The sequence below is a fragment of the Dermochelys coriacea genome, chromosome 1, assembly GCF_009764565.3.
Source record: "Dermochelys coriacea isolate rDerCor1 chromosome 1, rDerCor1.pri.v4, whole genome shotgun sequence".
Classification (NCBI taxonomy): Eukaryota; Metazoa; Chordata; order Testudines; family Dermochelyidae; genus Dermochelys; species Dermochelys coriacea.
The window spans coordinates 258,288,945-258,305,272 of record NC_050068.2 but is presented as its reverse complement, the minus strand read 5'-3'; the positions used below and the strand labels follow the sequence as shown (position 1 = coordinate 258,305,272).

At 52.8% G+C, this 16,328-nt stretch overlaps 1 protein-coding gene across 2 annotated transcripts in view; it reads left to right on the top strand.

The window, feature by feature from the left end:
* The first annotated feature begins 11,578 nt into the window (after positions 1-11,578).
* ELFN2 (extracellular leucine rich repeat and fibronectin type III domain containing 2) overlaps positions 11,579-16,328 on the top strand; it is a 54,764-nt gene continuing 50,014 nt past the window's right edge. The window contains exon 1 of one of the 2 annotated variants that reach the window (XM_038422209.2): positions 11,579-12,271. The gene's annotated coding sequence lies outside the window, so the exon portion shown is untranslated. Of the gene's footprint in view, positions 12,272-12,443; positions 12,645-16,328 lie in introns of those variants that run through there. The other variant, XM_038422228.2, reaches the window with a different exon arrangement.

Sequence of the window (16,328 nt, the reverse complement as noted above, 5' to 3'; positions counted from 1 at the left end):
ATTGATTCTTCTCTTGGCAGCCTCAGCAGAAGCCAAGGATTGAATGGGCCATAGAGACTGAACAATCCTCTTCTTCCCTGCCCATGAGATGAGGCTGGAATCCATTCCTGGTGGGCCCTGACATCCATTTCAGGTTCTCCTAGTCTTAGAGGCTGCATGCAGAAAGCATTCCATTTCCACTTCTCCCTCCTCTTCTGGGGGGCTGCATCCTGTACAATAATGCGCTCATGGTACCAGATTCTGATCACAGTTTCACTGGAGTAAAACTGGTTGGAATTACTCTAGGTTTATAACAGTGCAACACAGAGCAGAATCTTGCCCACAGTATTTTGGAAACCCACTAGTGGTGGTTCTAATTGTAACACGTAGTACAGGAAATTGCCTCTTGGACTACACTACCCAGAATCCTTAACAGGAAGCTGCTGGGCATATCCTTTTGGGGTGCATTGGGGGAAATAAAACATGGTGAAGTTGCAAGCATCCAGATCCCTGTCTTTTCTTACCAGACCCAAACTCTGTCTGAGATTTATAAACCGCTGGAATTCTTCTGCAGTAAACTGTGGTCTGTTAGCAAACACAACTTCCTCAGCTAATCAGTAAAATGCTAACAAATTCAGTGAGCACTGAAATGCAGTTTTGGTTCAACTCCCTCTCCCACAGGCTGCCTCCAGAACCCAGGACAGATGAGCCCTAGAAATCCAGTTCAGGAAAGATTGAAAGGAGGAAACAACAGGCGCAATGCACAGAATTTAAAATGATTTTTTTTTGCCTTTGGAGTTTGGCTAATTTATCATCTATAAAAGTCTCTGCATAATTGTGTCTTGATTAAAATGATATAATTAGGCACTCTGGATCTCTCTCTCTCCTCTCCCTAAGATTATTTCTGTCTAATTGCTTTAATCTGTGTTTTCATGCACCCACTAGAAAATCAAAGCATGCTCCCGTGAGGACAAGAGTGAGAGGGAATAAAGCCTGCAACTCATTAAGCACGGTGGAGAGATGAAACTGCATCTAAATCACAAATGCGTTAACAAGGTGAAATAAATGTTAAAAAAAGAGAGAAGATTTAAAATTAAAACTCAACACCCGCTTTAGATTTTAATATTAATTAAGGACCTACTGAATAACAAATTGTTCCTCATTAAAGCCATCTTCCTGCCTTATCGATGGGGCGGAGATGGGGTCGGTTGGGAGATTAGATTCTCTTTATCCATTGGCATTCTGGAAGTGAACGCAAAAGTGTGGCCCTCAGGGAGTAAAGGGTGGGGGACTCTGCTGGGAGGAGATTGCAGGGCAGGTGGAGGGACTGGAGAGGGGAATTATGGGAAAAGGGCCAGCAGGCCCAATCCAATTCCCATTAAAGGCAATGGCAAGGCTCCCTTTGACTTCAGTGGGAGTTGGATGAGATACCAGGTGAGAGCGCTGCATAGGTAACAGTGACAGGTGCCTGACACATGGATGGATAGATAGTAATAGGCATCAGACTGATATATAAATAGTAATAGGCATGAGATGGATAGGATGTAAGGAAGTATTGTAACAAACAACAGAAGATGAGGTTTGGACTAAGAAGTAAGAGCAGCCTTTAATAAGTTCCTGGCCATATTTCCAGCTTGACTCATTCTGTTAAGTTCTGGAATCCTGAAGCAGAGGTGAGCAACTAATTGTTAAGAATAATTCATTCAACCAACTGAACCTCTTTTTCTGCTGGCAGATCACAATTTATATGTTATTTCAATTTTTTTGCATTCATTAGGTTGATTGCAAATATCCCACATTCAAACCACATTGCTGAGTTGTGATTGGTCAGATAAGTCACATGCATTTTTTCCTGCTCTTTGATTGAGAGAAGATGTAAGAAGCATTTCTGGTGAAGGTACTTGAGTGTGAACAGACATGTCGGTCTCTGTGGTATTCACACCAGCTGCAACTTTGAAATTCATATTCTGCCAACATGTTTGTGACCAAAACGTTATTGCTCAAATTCTTATGGAAAGTGAATGTGAAAGGGGCATGGATATGGCCAAGTGGATCCACAGAAAGCGTTGCCTGAATAGCTGCCTAAAGGTGTTTGTATTATTCACCCAGCACCAGTGGAAACCCCCTTTACACTGCATTCACCTGGCATGGGGGTTTGAGCCAGACACTGAGGGCTCCATCCTCAAAGAGCTGAGCACTCTGGTCCCAACCCAACAATGCCCACAAACAGTCCTGTTGACTTCAGTGGAATTGTTCCTGTGTAGGCTCGAGTGCTCTGCTGGAGCACGGACCGAGGGCCTTACTGAAGGCAATGCCAAAACTCCCATATGCATCAGCGGGGCCAGGATCTCACCCCAAGTGCTCAGCACCATTCAGGATCAAGCACCAAGAGGGAAGCAGCTGTCACCTCAGTGCAGCAGCTGAAGGGCTAATTTGTTAACAGAGAGAGGGAGGAACTACCCATGGTATATGAGTTCACGAGGCCAGTTCAGCATCCCTGTGGCCCTGCTCTAATTAAGTGGAGTCTGTCGTCAAGTTACTGACTATTTTATAATGTATCAATTTTAGGTTCTTTAGAATATTTATGATACATGGGTTAGTAAATGATATTCTATAGGCTAGGACTGTATATAAGGGAGATAGATATGTAAAATATTCATAATGTTATTTGTTTTGATAATTTATGACAGTGAAATCTGTAGCCTTCAATATTTTTATATAAATCTAATAATAATTGCATTACCATCATTACTACGTGCTGAGCACTTTCCATGCATATAGGAAGATTCTCTCTCTCTCTGGTTTTTTGACAGCATCTATTACTGTGCTATAGAAGTCTGTACAATTTTCCTTCTGGGATCTGTATTTTTGTTAAACAAATGTCTCATTTAAAATCTTAGCTTTCTCTCACTAAACACAGGTCAATCAATAGCCTAGAAAGGGCACAGAAGAAATAAACGAGAGTCCAATCCTGCTGCCTTTGAAACGGATGGGAGTTTTGCCATTGATTTCAATGGTACCGAGGACTGGATCCTTTGCCATTAGCTATGGGAGAAGGTGGGGAGGGGCCATGACTTTTTCACATCATAATCTCCATCTCCCAGCTCTGCCCTGGAAATTGATGATGCCCCCACTCTTCTCCTCTCCGTGGGCCACGCTGGCTGGGATTATTTCTCTGTGGTTCACTGTGGGCTCATTTGTTATTCTCTCCCTCAGCTCATGAGAGGGTTGAAATCCCACTAACAACATCTACTGCTCACACATCTCCTGCTTCTCATCTCCTGCTCCCACTGCCCTTCAAAAAGTTGGGGAAACTGAGGCACAGAATGGTGTGAGGACTTATCCAACACCACACAGTGAGTCAATGGTACTGCCATGATCTCAGGTGTCCTGGCTGCCATTAGATGCTCGATCCACCATCCCACACTGCCTTGAATCAGGCTCCTGCTTGACAGTGGAGAAAGGGAGGGAAGGAGAGAGAAGGCCTGAAAAGGACCCACTGTCTGTTTGTCTGTCTCCTCCTTCCCCCATTCCAACTGCGGGTTTTTCTTTTTTAATATTTATTTTATCTCATTCCTGACGTGAAAGATTAAAACAGAAGAGATTAAAAGATTACCCAAAGTGGATGAGACGGAATGTGCTGTCTCTCTTCCTCTCACTGGGGTAGAAATCTAGGAAACCTCACTCTCTCTCTTTGTCTCCCCCGCCACCTCTTTCCCCACCCTCCTCTGTCTCATCTCCCATTGATCTTTGAAAATCAAAAGGACTTTTGATTTTGAAGTACGCAAGTCTGTCCGACTGTCTTGAAGGCCACTTTCTCATCACTGTCCAGCTGTCCCCGAAAGGAATGATTGAAACATGGTGAGCAGGTCAACGGGCAGTTGCGGGGTGGGGGGGGGTGGATGGAGATATGGCGGGGAGGGGGAAAATGGGATTGATGTGGAAAGCTGTCTGCCTGGGATTGGTGCAGCCACCATAATGATATCATAGCTCCCTTTGTATAACTGCTTCCTATGACTCCAGCTCCACTCCTTTTCCTCTCTTCCACGGGACACCCTCATTCCTCCCTGTAAGTCCAGGAATCTGTCCCCTCCAAGGAGGCCCTGGGACATGCCAGGATCAGAGGCAGCCTGTGTCTCACCCAGGGCTCCATCCCCATTCAGAGAGCAGGGTATGAAGGAGAAGCCTGGGATAGACTGAACATTGGGGCCAAGCTCCTCTTTCACCCCAGCAGAGGGAGGAATGGGTGGGGTCCGACATGGGGAGCCATGAGTGGGAAGAAGGCTGGACTGGAATGAACTGGACATAGGATTCTCCTCTCTCTCTCTCCTGCAGGGCAGGTGGGAGGGATGTGTCCCATCAGGGTTACATTCCCTAGAGCCCATAGGCAGCTCTGACATGTCTTTTAAGCAGTGGGTCTAGATTCAGATTCAGACGTAGCAGAGATCAGCTCCAATTCATTACACGGAGCCTGGGGACAGAGAGTGGAATAACACTATCTTCCGTTAGATACCAAACTGCGCCTGCCTCTCATTAGGCATACGTCACTCAGAGCCCCTCATCCTGCACAAATCCATGGCTCCGTGCAGGGTCCTGATTGCTCCCTCCTGATGCTGGAGGTACACGATGCTCCTAGGTACACGTCTGAAAACCTGACCCCATCCTGCCCCTTCAGACTGGGTAGTGGAATTTATTACTCCCCTCTTGAGTGGGGTTTGCAATGGACTGAGCGATGAGTCCGGCTGGCTCAGATTGTGAAGGGTAATTTGGCCAATGCCAGCAGTGCCATGCCTACCCCTGGGCAGGGACGGCGAGTTATATCTCCACGTGGTGCCTTAGCACCAGCAATATTCAGAGCCCAGGGGCCCAGCTTCACCAATATTTGGGGTCGGGTGTCCCCCCGATCCATCTGCTGCCCCCCCTACCTCCCCCGAGTGTCCCCCCTGCTGCCTCTTGCTGCCCCTGGGACCCCCCCCCCGCACACCTCCCCGGCCCTGGAGCAGAGCATCCTTGCCTCTGCCTCTTCCCTGCTGCTCCATGCTGCCTCCCCACAGCAACTGCTGCCACAGGGTCCTAGTGTCCCCCATCTCCACTGCCAGGACACACTGACTCTGAGCCTCCACTGTCAGGGCACATGACTCTGAGCCTGCCCTTCCACCTCAGACCCTTCCCTTTTCTTGCGGGACCTCCACCAGCACAGGGGGTCCTCCGCCCGCAGTCACCGCTCCTGCACCATGCTGGGCAAGGAGGCAGCCCCATCCCCCACCCCCAGTGAGGCTACAGTCAGGGGCAACAGCAGGGGAGGAGGCGCACGCAGCACCCCCCGGCACCCACCACAGGGGAGGCGAGAGAGATTCCTGGACCTGAGAGGGGCCCTAGGAGCATATGCAGTGACAGTGGTGGGGGTGAGTGTGCTGCTGGGGAGTCGGGAAAGGGGGGCTCCTCCCCCAGAGCTCACTGCTGCTGGCAGGGAAAGGGCTGGGGGGAGTCCTCCTCTCTGGCCCCTGTCCCAGAGCAGCCTGCCTGCACCCCAAACTCATCCCCAGCCCTGCCCCACCCCAGAGCCCACACCCCAGCCAGAGCTTTCACCCCCCCACCGCACCCTCAACCCTTTACCCTAGCCCTGAGCCCCTCCAACACCCCAAACACCTTATCCCCAGTCCCACCAGAGCCCTCATCCCCCGACACCCTAACTCTCTGCTCCAGCCCTGAGCCCCCTCCAACACCATAAACCCTCATCTCCAGCCCCAGCCAGAGTCCTCATCCCCTTGCACCCCAACCCTCTGCCCCAGCCCTGAGCCCCCTCCAACACCACAAATCCCTATCTCCAGCCCCAGCCAGAGCCCTCATCCCCCTGCACTCCAACCTCCTGCCCGAGCCCTGAGCCTCTCTAACCCCCCAATGCCCCCAGCCCGACAGAGCCCTCACCCCCCACACTCCTACTCTCGCCCTGAGCCCCTCCCACACCCCAAACCCCTCATTCCGAGCCCCAGAAAGAGCCCTCACCCCCTACACTCCTACTCTTGCCCTGAGCCCCTCCCATACCCCAAACTCTCATCTGCAGTAACACCCCACAGCCCTCATCCCACACCTCCTCCCTCTGCATCCCCTCCTGTCCCCAAACTCCCTCCCAGAGCCTGCATCCTGCACCCCATCCCCTGCCCCAGCCTAGGGCCTACGCCACAGACCTCCTCCCCCACCCAAACTCCCTCCCAGAGCCTTGGGCAGGTGGGGGGCGGCATTTGGGTGGAGGCGGGTTCTGGGCATCACCAAAATTTCTACAAACCTGCCATCCCTGCATCTTGGAGCTGATTTCTAAGGCAGAGAACTTTCCAACTCAATTCACCTGTGAGTGCCTGCTAGTCAGCAATCCTGTAGATGTGCCAAGGGGACGACGTTCAGTCTGCCAGTGCCGGCAACATGTCATTGGAACCGGCCTCTATGTACAGGGCTCTTAGGGCAGCAATTGGTACTGGCACTATGTCAAATGAACCCAATCTCTATGTTGCAGAACCCAGTACCGGTATCATTAAAATAGACCCAGTGCAGAATAAGGCTCTGGTATAATCATCATCATCATGAAAACTACTTAGCCCTATTAGTGCTTTCCATCTCCCAAACAGTGTACACGGAGCAACTAGTTAGCTGTGTAAAATGGACCTGGCTTCTCTGAACAGGGCAGCAGGTGCAGAACAAGGTACCATTGTAATGGACAACAGGCCCTTCCCTTCCCCCTCCCTCTTCTTTCCCACCTTCTGGAGTCCCTGCCCCAAGCTGTGAATGCGGGAACGTCCAACAAAAAAAACCCTTCCGCCAACTTTGTGTTTCTCCCTCTCTCTTTCTCTCCAGCTGCCTGCAAGGGAGGTTCAAAGAAAATAATGAACTAAAAGCCAAGGCCCAGAGAAAGCTGATTCATCCCACGCCCAGGGCCAGCGGCCGGCTCCAAGGAGAGCTGTAAAATCAATCTGTCACTGCTCACCGCATTATAGATCAGCGGAGAGATTCTGACTGCAGCGAGAGGCTGAGCCTGGCCTCCTCATGGGTCCCTCCTTCTTTCCCTCACAGAGCAGGGACTTTGAATGCAGCCCTGCAATGAGGGACTGAGACAGACAGACAGATGGAGGGAGAGAGAGAGCTCAGCTGGCATGGTGATCAGAATTCCTCCCAATGTGACCGCTTCCCCTGCCACCACTCACCAGGCTCCAAAGGCAGATTACCCTGTGCATACAGCCACTTTCCTCCCCTCCCCCTTCCCACTCATGGGGTCACACCTGGATCAAGAAGTGTGTGTGTGTGTGTGTATGTCTGTGAGGGGGAAGATAGGGTGAATGACTTCCTCCCCTCATGCTCCTTTGGGAATGGCTGCACCCTCCCTCCCCAAACACCCTGAGGGGGCCTCTATGGGGCTACTTCAACCCCCCTTCTCCAGAGTGTCATACAGATGCCTTAATGGGGCCCAGACCCTACCCCCTTGTCTGCTTACTGATCTTCGTTGAGGGCGAAGTTTACGAAACTGAGTGCTGAGGACTGTCTGGAAGGCTAGGCTACTAATGGTGGCAGTGGACGGGGGGAGGAGAAGGCCTTGCTTACTGGGTGATGAACTGGGAGAGGGACTGTCTCTACAGCTGACTTAGGTCGAAGGTGTGGAAAACATTCTTAATGTGTATAGTCTATTCAGCCACGGGATAATCCCCCACGGACATTTACAAACGGAGCGGACAAAGCCGTGAAGAATATATTGCAGGGAAGAATTCTGCACTGGACCATGGGATGGACCAGATGGGGCATAATATATCTTGTCCATTCATAGTCCCTTGGATTCTTAAGAAGTCTGTGTGTGTGCACTGTGGGTAGTTTTCCTATAGTTGTGGCTGGGCAAGATAAAGTAGTTTTCCTGAAGCTGAAGAGAGAGTGTGTGTGAGAGAGAGAGTGTGTGTGTGTGCGAGAGAGAGATACAATTATTCCTTGAGGCTACTGCCAATGCAATATGTGCGTGGAGCGCAGGTAGTTGGTTTCCCTAGCACTGATGTACTTGTGTGTTTTGTGTATGGGAGAAAGAATAGCTTTTCTGCAGCTATTGCATATGTGTGGGTGCGGGTTGGGGCTACTTTTCCTGCAGCTTTGAATCTGAGAGTAAAGGAAGGGGCTATTTTCTCTACACTTGTTGCCCGTGTTTGTGTATGTCTGAGAGATGGGGCGACTGGGTCAAATTTCAGTAGTGTTGCAACCACACAGCCGGAGTGGTACTCTGAACCACTCCGGCAGCAGTGGCTCTGATTTAGTATTGGACCACTTCTTAAAAGTGATTGGGCCCTGGTCCCACCCCGGCTCTACCCCGTGGAACTCTGAGCAAATGTAAAAACCTCAGCCCCCGAGCCTCCATAATTAGTGCCACTGGGATGGATGTGGGTAGTTGCGTGTGAGTGTGTGTGTGTAAGAAGAAGTGTGTCCTAGTGTATAGAGCACTGGACTGGGAGTCAGGAAATGTGGGTTATATTCCCGGTTCTGTCACTGGCCTGATGGCTTACCTTCGGGGAAGTCACTTTACTTCTCTATGCCTCAGTTTCCCCTAACTGTAAAATGGGGATGATGATACTGACCTCCTTTGCAAAGCACTTTGCGATCTATGGATGAAAAGAGCTAAGTATTATTATTATAACAGAGGAGAGAGTTTCTCTATAGTTGTTCCCCACACTTGTGTGTGTGTGTGTGTGTGTGTGTGTGTTTGATAGATGGAGTAATTGTACCATCTTATTGTTCTGTTTGGACAGGCCTAGCACAATGGGCTCCGAGTCCACGACTGGGGCGCCTTGGTAATATTACAATACAAATAACTAATAACAATAATTAATATTAATAAAATTAATTAATAATTAATAACAATAATTAATAATAGTAAACAATAATTAATAATAACATAGCTGTTTCATATACTTGTGCAGATATGTTTGATCAACAGGGTAGTTTCTCTACAGTTGCTGCATTTTTGTGTGTGATGTCAGTTGCTTCCCATCATTTTCTGTATGTGTGTGTGTGTGAGAGAGAGACAGAGAGATGAGTAGTTTCCCAGAAGCTGTTGTATGTGTTTTTATATTTGTGCATAGCTGCTGGTTTCACTCCAGCTGTTGTTTGGGTGCATGTGTGTGTTGGGAGAAGGAGATGTGAGTAGTTTTCTCTGCAGCTGCATTTGAGTGACTTGGACCATTTCCCTTCCAATGTTGCATGTGTATGTTTGGGTGAAAGACATGAGGAGTTTCTTTGCAGCTGTTGGGTCTGTCTGTGTGTGTTTGTGTCTCAGAGAGTGGCCAGTTTTTCTACAGCTGTGGTGTTTGTGAGTGTGAGGAACAGAGCTATCTTTCTTTCTGCTGCTGCATATATCTAGGTGTGGAAGGGCAGGGGGTTGGAGGCAGGCATTATTTTTCTACACCACTTGTGTGTGTCTGTTTCTGTGAGGGATATGATTTCCCTGTAGCTGTTGTGCTTGTGTGTTTGGGGAATGATAGTGTCTCAGCAGCTATGTATATGCATGCCCAGCAGCTGTTGCATGTGTGCGATCGTGTGAGGGGAGGGGGGTAGCTCCCAGCAGCTGTTGCATGTGTGCGATCGTGTGAGGGGAGGGGGGTAGCTCCCAGCAGCTGTTGCATGTGTGCGATCGTGTGAGGGGAGGGGGGGGGTAGCTCCCAGCAGCTGTTGCATGTGTGCGATCGTGTGAGGGGAGGGGGGTAGCTCCCAGCAGCTGTTGCATGTGTGCGATCGTGTGAGGGGAGGGGGGTAGCTCCCAGCAGCTGTTGCATGTGTGCGATCGTGTGAGGGGAGGGGGGGTAGATCCCAGCAGCTGTTGCATGTGTGCGATCGTGTGAGGGGAGGGGGGGTAGCTCCCAGCAGCTGTTGCATGTGTGCGATCGTGTGAGGGGAGGGGGGGTAGCTCCCAGCAGCTGTTGCATGTGTGCGATCGTGTGAGGGGAGGGGGGGTAGATCCCAGCAGCTGTTGCATGTGTGCGATCGTGTGAGGGGAGGGGGGGTTGCTCCCAGCAGCTGTTGCATGTGTGCGATCGTGTGAGGGGAGGGGGGTAGCTCCCAGCAGCTGTTGCATGTGTGCGATCGTGTGAGGGGAGGGGGGGGTAGCTCCCAGCAGCTGTTGCATGTGTGCGATCGTGTCAGGGGAGGGGGGGTAGCTCCCAGCAGCTGTTGCATGTGTGCGATCGTGTGGGGGGGGGTAGCTCCCAGCAGCTGTTGCATGTGTGCGATCGTGTGAGGGGAGGGGGGGTAGCTCCCAGCAGCTGTTGCATGTGTGCGATCGTGTGAGGGGAGGGGGGTAGCTCCCAGCAGCTGTTGCATGTGTGCGATCGTGTGAGGGGAGGGGGGTAGCTCCCAGCAGCTGTTGCATGTGTGCGATCGTGTGAGGGGAGGGGGGTAGCTCCCAGCAGCTGTTGCATGTGTGCGATCGTGTGAGGGGAGGGGGGGGTAGCTCCCAGCAGCTGTTGCATGTGTGCGATCGTGTGAGGGGAGGGGGGGTAGCTCCCAGCAGCTGTTGCATGTGTGCGATCGTGTGAGGGGAGGGGGGTAGCTCCCAGCAGCTGTTGCATGTGTGCGATCGTGTGAGGGGAGGGGGGTAGCTCCCAGCAGCTGTTGCATGTGTGCGATCGTGTGAGGGGAGGGGGGGGTAGCTCCCAGCAGCTGTTGCATGTGTGCGATCGTGTGAGGGGAGGGGGGGTAGCTCCCAGCAGCTGTTGCATGTGTGCGATCGTGTGAGGGGAGGGGGGTAGCTCCCAGCAGCTGTTGCATGTGTGCGATCGTGTGAGGGGAGGGGGGTAGCTCCCAGCAGCTGTTGCATGTGTGCGATCGTGTGAGGGGAGGGGGGTAGCTCCCAGCAGCTGTTGCATGTGTACGATCGTGTGAGGGGAGGGGGGTAGCTCCCAGCAGCTGTTGCATGTGTGCGATCGTGTGAGGGGAGGGGGGTAGCTCCCAGCAGCTGTTGCATGTGTGCGATCGTGTGAGGGGAGGGGGGGTAGCTCCCAGCAGCTGTTGCATGTGTGCGATCGTGTGAGGGGAGGGGGGTAGCTCCCAGCAGCTGTTGCATGTGTGCGATCGTGTGAGGGGAGGGGGGGTAGCTCCCGCAGCTGTTGCATGTGTGCGATCGTGTGAGGGGAGGGGGGTAGCTCCCAGCAGCTGTTGCATGTGTACGATCGTGTGAGGGGAGGGGGGTAGCTCCCAGCAGCTGTTGCATGTGTGCGATCGTGTGAGGGGAGGGGGGTAGCTCCCAGCAACTGTTGCATGTGTGCGATCGTGTGAGGGGAGGAGGGTAGCTCCCAGCAGCTGTTGCATGTGTGCGATCGTGTGAGGGGAGGGGGGGGGTAGCTCCCAGCAGCTGTTGCATGTGTGCGATCGTGTGAGGGGAGGGGGGGTAGCTCCCAGCAGCTGTTGCATGTGTGGGATCGTGTGAGGGGAGGAGGGTAGCTCCCAGCAGCTGTTGCATGTGTGCGATTGTGTGAGGGGAGGGGGGGTAGCTCCCAGCAGCTGTTGCATGTGTGGGATCGTGTGAGGGGAGGGGGGTAGCTCCCAGCAGCTGTTGCATGTGTGCGATCGTGTGAGGGGAGGGGGGGTAGCTCCCAGCAGCTGTTGCATGTGTGCGATCGTGTGAGGGGAGGGGGGTAGCTCCCAGCAGCTGTTGCATGTGTGCGATCGTGTGAGGGGAGGGGGGTAGCTCCCAGCAGCTGTTGCATGTGTGCGATCGTGTGAGGGGAGGGGGGTAGCTCCCAGCAGCTGTTGCATGTGTGTGCTTTAACATATCTAACGGAAGCCCACCCCCTTACCTGTGTGCACCGGAGCTGTGGCTGGGCAAGGCGGTGCAGCCTGGGCGCTAGCTCCAGGGGAGACAGACCTTCCTTGTCACAGCCTGCCCAGCTGGGAGCAGCAGCATCGCCTCGCCCCAGAGCCCGGCCGAAGTAATCACTGGCGGTTTAAATGCCACCGCAGCCCCTGCTGCCTGGTGCTCCCCGTGATGCAGCTGCAGCGGCGGCCAATCCCCCGCCTGTCTCTGCCCGCCCCGGCTTCAGCCTCCGTCTCCCCCCGGCCGGGGGCTCGTGAGCCCGGCCGCGGGGCCTCGGGGCAATGAAGCAGCTGGGGCAGAGGGGAACCCACCGTGCCAAGGGGTGAGGCCGGGGGAGGGGGCCCCCCCGCGCGCACACACCCCCCCCCACCCACGGGCGCGCGCGCGGCGGGAGCGCCAGCGCTTGCACTAGCGATCCTCGGAGCCAGGAGGGGTCTGAGAGTCTCCCCGCTGGAGCGGCAGGTAGGTGCCTCGCTCGGCGGCGGCTGTGCATGCACCGTGGGGCTGGCTCCCCGCCTCTTCGTGTCGCCCCTTGTCTCCCAGCCAGGTTAGGGCGAGAAGGATCCAACCCGCCTCTGCATCTCTCCTTCCCCCCTCCGATCTCTCTCCAGGGCTGTAGCTGCTTTTGGGGGGCGGGGGAGGAGGCAGGTGAAGGAAGAGCCGCGGCTCCGAGGGGCTGGCCGGCCAGATGAAGCACACGTGAAGAGGAGAGGGAGGGAGCCGTGCATTGCACGCCCGTGGTCTCTCTGCGTGCCTGGGGGTCGTGAATAGCTGCCGAGCCGGCGGCTGGGGTCTGCTGGATTTCTCCGTTGCAAGCCCTGCGGGAGCAGGAGGGGTAGGTTTTAATTTTTTGCTGGCAACTACAGGAGCAAGCGAGAGATTGTGTAGTCCGCCCCCCCCCCCATCTTTTTCTCCAGCCTCTGTGGCTTTGCAAACTTTGGCGGGGATTCTTTGCAGAGGCAGGAGTGCATGGGTGGCGGGGGTATGTTTTGGGTGGGTGGGGAAAGTCAGCCTCCTCCTGCTGTCCCTGCCTCCCCCGTGCTCCGCTGGCAGGCTCCACTGGCTGCAGAAGGCTCCCCGGGAATGTGTGGTGTGTGCCTGCAGCTGGCCAGCGCCACAGGGGCCAGCCCAGAGAACCGAGTGCCTGTGTGTGCTGGGAGCAGCGTGCCCGCGCGCCGGTTTATTGCACCCGAGAAAGTGTGCCCACATTTGTATGTGTCAGCAGCCCCCTGCTTTGGACCATGGGGTGAGGGGAGGAGAATCTGAACAAGAGGGACCAGACGCATCCCGTTGTCATCCCAGGACAGACAGTGGAGCTGGCCGGAGAGCAGCAGAGATCTGCTGGTGCTGCAGTAGCCGACATGCTCGGGAGGTGCTGTCTGTGCGTCTGCTCCTGTGTGCGCGTGTGGCTGCTGGCCGCCGTGCACATGTGTGTCAGTATGCATGCAGGTTTCATAGTAGCAGCCGTGTTAGTCTGTATTCGCAAAAAGAAAAGGAAGACTTGGGGCACCTTAGAGACTAATACATTTATTAGAGCATAAGCTTTGGTGAGCTACAGCTCACTTCAGCGGATGCATTTGGTGGAAAAAAGCTTTTTTTTTTTTTCCCCCACCAAATGCATCCGCTGAAATGAGCTGTAGCTCACCAAAGCTTATGCTCTAATAAATTTATTAGTCTCTAAGGTGCCACAAGTCCTCCTTTTCAGTCTGCATGCAGGCATGCGCGGCCCGGGACGTGCATGCGAATGCATGCGTCCTCCTGTGTGTGTGCACGTCTGAGTGCACATGGGTGCCAGCCTGCTGCAGGTCGGAGAGAGTGCACAGCACATGCATGCACGTGCGGGTGGGCCTTGGGAAGCGCTGAATGGTTCGATATTCACCCCTTCCCCCGCGAGGCCGGGGTGCCGAGCGGGGCTCTGGGGGGTCGGTCTGGGAGGTGGGTGGCCGGGCCCATACCCGGCGCGGGGCTCGCCTGCGCCGCGCTGTGTCAAGCCCGGGGCAGGGGTGGGATCGCTGGGGAGCGGGGCCCCAAGCGCCTGGGCGTGATGCTGCCACCGCGGCGCTCGGTGCTGGGCAGCCCCCGCCGGTGTGGGTCCGGGGGAGGTGCAGCCAGCCGGCAGCGCTAATGCAACGGCCCGGGAAAGCTTCATTTGCATGGAACATGCATTATTAATGTATTTAAATACCGCCGCCCCCTCCCTGTTAGCGCACAGGCGAGGAGATGTCAGGGGCCGCGGTGGGGGAGGAGAGGGAGGGGCGAGCCCCGCATCAAACAGATTGCCCCCTATATGCCCCCTCCTCATGCAAGGCTGCTGCTCCACAAGGGTGCAAACCTGGGGACTGGCAGCCCTGCCCAACAGCTAAGGCACTATAGGCAGGGCTGTGTCTGTGGCCCTCACCCCGTGGTGATGAGCCTGGGTGGGTGAGAAGACCTTTCCAGGCACTGGGGGCATGGGATCTACCTGCCAAAGAGCAGGGCTGGTTCTGGATGGGTTATTGGAATCCAGCTTGTCATGCAGAGTGGATTGCAGGATGGGATTAAAACAAGAAGACTGTTAATTTCACATAGGTAAACTGATCAAATGAGGGTAGAAATGAGAGGGGTGAAAATGGCTTAAATTCCTCTCTCCCGCTTGGCATTTTCCCCATGAATGGATGCAGCCCGGAGCATGCCATGGGAGATCTTAGAGGCCATGCCAAAGCCAGTTCAGGCAGGCGAGATTTTAGCAGTCTCATCAAAACTAGTTTAGACTCAGTCAGAAGACCTTAATGGCCATATCAGAGCCATTTCAGCCATTAAAAATCGTACCAACCGCATGGAGGCCTGTTTAGATCCTCGAAAGCTCCAGTAGATCCTAGCAGCTGGGTCAGAGCCAGTTTAACTCAGAAGAGTACATCACACCATTATCTGACAAAAGGCACACCAGAGCAATGCCTCACTTTAACAAAAACCTGACCCATTGTAGACCATGAGGCAGTGTGGGGTTGGGGTGGTACAGCCATCGCATATGGAAAAGTGTGGGTGCCATTTGGCCAGGGAGCAGTCCCCATTGCATTCAGTGTGGATGGTTTTGTTTCCTTTTTCAAAAGAACAGAAGCGCTGGCCAGGATGACAGGATGTCACTGGTGCTGGAAACCAGGGAGTGCTATCCCCTGGACATATCCTTCAGTTTCTGCAGCTGGGGTAAAATCTCCTGGGCCAGCCCCAGCCAGGGTCACCACCGTTTTGAAATTTTCTGGATGGTCATGGTCTTCTTGGCTTTGGCCTGCATTCTTACAGGCAGTCAGGGAATCTCTGTTTCACATGAGGCTTTGCAACTAAGTCACATAGCCTCAATCGGTGATGATGTTGAGTCAGGTCGTAAAGACAGGAATCCTAGCACCACATTGAATGTTGGGGTGTCAAGGAACAAAATATTCTGGGCAGCACATTTCTAGAAAGAAGCTGTTTATAGAATGGCTTGTGTTGGGCTGAAAGGCAAGAGTTCAGAGGTGAGGGACCAGGTTGAAGGTCAGTGACTCTCCTCCCTCCAGAGGTGATCTGGTGGGAGAGCTTTCCTACTGTCATGAAAGAGGATTAATGTTGTACGTGCTGACAAAAAAGAGCCAGGTACGCTACTTTGGCATTGGTGTCACAGGAATGACATCAACGGTAGGATAGCCAATTGGGAGCTTCAGGCGAAGGATGGTCTTGTGATTATGGGCATTGCACTAGGCTTCAGAAGACCTGGGCTTAATTCTCACCTCTACCACATACTCCTTAGGTGATGTTAGGCATGTCACTTACAGTAGAGCCTCAGAGTTACGAACATGTCAGGAATGGAAGTTGTTGATAACTCCAAATTGTTCATAACTCAGAACAAAACATTAGGTTGTTCTTTCAAAAGTTTACAACTGAACATTGGCTTAATACAGCTTTGAAACTTTACTGTGCAGAAGAAAAATGCTGCTTTTAGCCATCTTAAAATGAAACAAGCACAGAAATAGTTTCCCTACCTTGTCAAATCTTTTTAAAAAACTTTCCTTTTATTTTGTTGGTAGTTTATGTTTTAAAACACTATTGTACTGTATTTGTGCTGGGATTTTTTTTTTTGTTCTCTGCTGCCTGATTGCATACTTCCAGTTAGTTCCAAATGAGGTGTGTGCTTGACTGGTCACTTCTTTATCTGTGCCTTGTTTCCTCATTTATAAGATGAAAATGAACATACTTACCTACCTCATGAGTCATGGGGATTTGGAAGACGCCCACATACTACAGTGAGGAGAACTATAAAAATATATAAGAGATGAAATCCGTAAAATAATTTTCTAATACTGAGGAGACTGGCTTTATGTGCTCCACACATACCAGTCAACAGAAACTCAAAGACAGTGGGATCTCTGCCTGGCTGACTGTGGAGGAGGGATGGGACTTGGGCCCAAGGTATTTTAGGGGGAAGCAAGGTGATCAACCATTAGGCTGATGTTAATGATCTTAGGGTTTACACTGGGGTCATCAGTACTCACAAAGATAATTAATA